The sequence below is a fragment of the Alligator sinensis genome, unplaced genomic scaffold, assembly GCF_000455745.1.
Source record: "Alligator sinensis unplaced genomic scaffold, ASM45574v1 scaffold455_1, whole genome shotgun sequence".
Taxonomy (NCBI): Eukaryota; Metazoa; Chordata; order Crocodylia; family Alligatoridae; genus Alligator; species Alligator sinensis.
In genome coordinates this window covers 1,006,238-1,009,509 of record NW_005842142.1, presented here as the reverse complement: position 1 = coordinate 1,009,509, position 3,272 = coordinate 1,006,238, and the positions used below count along the sequence as shown (strand labels likewise).

At 48.3% G+C, this 3,272-nt stretch overlaps 1 protein-coding gene across 1 annotated transcript in view; it reads right to left on the bottom strand.

The window, feature by feature from the left end:
• GPR158 (G protein-coupled receptor 158) overlaps positions 1-3,272 on the bottom strand; it is a 401,429-nt gene that overhangs the window by 303,778 nt on the left and 94,379 nt on the right. The window lies entirely within an intron of this gene.

Sequence of the window (3,272 nt, the reverse complement as noted above, 5' to 3'; positions counted from 1 at the left end):
ACTATATGATCACGTGAGTTGTAAGCAACTGTTAAAAAGTATATAAGCCTCCTGATTTTGCTCTTGGGGGGGGACCCCTTCCAAGTGCTTGGGAAATCCATGTCACTTTGGGGTCCCCTCTACAGCTGTAGTTTCTTTTGAATAAAAGCTTCTGCTGACCTGACCCAAAAGTATGCTGCGTGTGTTTCCACGACAATTCCTGGTGCCATGACTCGGATCCAGAACATGTGCTGAGGAAGGAGGACCATGGACTGCCCGCCCCCGAACCCCGAGGCGCCAAACTTGAGAGGTAAGAGACCTAATTCAAAATCTCTATTGGGGTTTCAGAGGAGGACTGCCCGTAGGCTCCCAACTTGGCTGTGGTAACTGGATCTGAACCTTGTTAAAACAGGTCAGTCTGAACCTTACTGCCGGCTAAAATTTTCTGTCTGGTAAAGGATCCCATTTTGTGTCTGGTAACGTACGTTTTATTTAGGGAGAAACTGTATGAAGCACCTTCATCCTACAGCACATCGGGCTTGTCGTTAATTAACTAAGGCGGTGTGGGGGAGGAGGTCTGGCTGACTGAATGAATGTGCATGTGTGTGTATTTAGAAATATGAGCCACTGACCAGGTCTGAGACTACGGTTGGGTTCAGCCGCCCCAATTCTGCCTGACAGGGCAGTTTTAAAAGCAAGGGGGCCCAACTGGAACCTCGTGACCCAGTGGACAGGGCTTCCCAGTGATTAAATAAATGTGCGTGTGTGCATTTAGAAAAATGAGCCACTGACCAGGTCTGGGACTAAGGCTGGGTCTAGCCGCCCCGATTCTGCCTAAAAAAGGTAGCGTCGAAAGCAAGGGGGCCCAGCTGAAACCTCGTGACCCAGTGGACAGGGCGTCTGAGTGATTTTGTCTTTTCCAAACCCCTTGTCCCAGTAGCTTCTGCCGAGAGCAGGAGTGAAAGGATTCCTCTTGTGTTTCCCTTCCCATTTCCATTTTATGAGCCGGTGTCGGGTCAGAAGCCTTTTGTCTGGGCAGTGAAAAACTGCGGGGCAAGGCACTGAGCGGCCCGGACATCCTAAATAAGCCTCTCCTACGTCTCCCTGTGTGACTGAAAATGGGAACGAGTCAGTCTAAACAAGTTCCCGTCCCCCCTAAGGGGACTCCGGCGTACTTTATGTACACACACTATTCTCCCGAGGCTTGCAAGTACCTGGATAAGTGGAACTGGTATACTAGGGATGATCCTGTGAAGCATTTTCCACAAGAAGGAACATTTGATCAGGATAAAATAGTGCACTTAAGAGGGGCTTTAGAGTCCCGTGGATCCAAAACACCACAAAACCAGTGGGACGCGTTCTTTTATTGGTATGATGAAATGTCCAAAAGGCGGACAGAATCTCAAACTAGGAGCCTAAAAGACTCTCAAGAAAAATTAAAACAGCAGTTACAAGCTGTTCGGGAGAAATTGGCTGCTTCCCCAAATTACACGCCGGCCACCGCTCCGATGTATCCAGCATTGCCCGGGGCGCCCCCACCACCGGAGCCAACAGAGGATATCCTTGACCTTTGTTCGAACCCTGCTCTCCTGGGACTCCCACATCAGCAACAACCGGTTCAACATCAGGCTGCAGCCCAGGCTAGTAACTCATTAGCTGAAGCTCCTTCAGTAAATCCATCCACGGAGCTTAATAGTCCGGACTCATCCACCATATCTGCCACTCAATCATCACCAGTGTGGCAATTTACTCCTGGGTCACAACCCACCACAGGTGTATTTAGAAGAATGGGAATAGGCATGGAAAGATCTCCCATCAATCTTAGATCCCGAGCTGCACAAGTTTACCCCCTAAGACAAATGCCAGGCATTGGCACCGATGGACAAAATATAGTAACCGTGCATGCACCCTGGACTCCAGGTGATCTCTACAATTTAACTCAAAAATTCCCCAAAATCAGGGAAGACCCAGAAAAATTTCAGGAAGAATTGCAGACTGTTATAAATTGTTATAATCCAACATGGGCTGACATTAATCAGCTCATGCGATCGATTTTGCCCAAGGAAACTATGCTACGTCTGTATGCTGCCTGTACTTGGCCAGATCAAAACCCAGGGATTGGCCAAGACTTTATTGACAAGAGAAATGCTTTGGTTCAGGCAGTTCTCACAATTTGCCCAAAAAAGGCAGACTGGACCAAAATAAATACCTGTAAACAAAACAAAAATGAACACCCCAGTGACTATTTGGAACGCCTCAAACAGGCATTTGAACGATACTCAGGAATGGATAACCCAGTCGGAAATGCTAAACAAGCAATAGTGGCAGCATTCATCCAGGGACTTAACCCTAAAATTGCTGAGAAAATTCAAACAGTAATTATTGGCTGGGAAACTAAAGATTTGACTGAAGTCCTTGCTGCGGCTAACCATTTTCATAACAAATTGGAACGGTCTAAAGACAATGCCGAGTTTAAGTTAATGGCCTTACAGATTTCTCAGTTGCAGGGTCCAGGTAGAGGAAGGGGACGAGGACGGGGAAGGGGAGGCCCGGGTAGATTCAGGGGAAGAGATAGATCCTTGAGCCCACAAAACCCAGGCTATGGGAACCAATGTCATTATTGCAAGCAAGAAGGACATTGGAAATCAGAATGCCCCAAGCGCCCCGGCCAAGGACCCAGACCCCAGTCCCTGCCCCCACCTCCACTTCCTGTCAATTTTCCCAGTGTTGAATAGGACAGCCTGAGGGACAGTGACATCATCGCTCCTTTGCTTGCTACTGACCAATCTGGTCCGTTTGTTGAATGCCTTATTTCTGGTAAACCTGTCTCCTGTCTTGTCGACACCGGAGCATCCCGCTCCACGCTAAAGGCTGCTGAGTTTCCTTTTCTACCTTATTCTCCTGAAACTATAAATGCTGTCGGTATAGGCGGACAACCTATCCCACATCCCGTCTCTGAACCTGTCTCCATCTCTATTGGCCCTTTGTCTGAAAATCATGCCTTTCTTCTTAGCCCCTGTGCACCTGTCAACCTTCTTGGTAAGGATTTGTTGTGTAAACTGGGATGCGTGATTTATTGTAGCCCAGATGGTGTTTACCTTGAGGTACCAGAACATAGGGAAACTGAGCTTGTGGCTTTGCTAACCCAGGAGTACTCTGAACCTGACACTTCCTACTTGCAAGAGGAACTGTTGGCACGAGTACCTCCACAGCTGTGGTCCACCCATGCAAATGAAGTGGGGCACATGCTGAGTGCTGAACCAGTGCGTATCATCTTGAACCCTGCCAAGCCA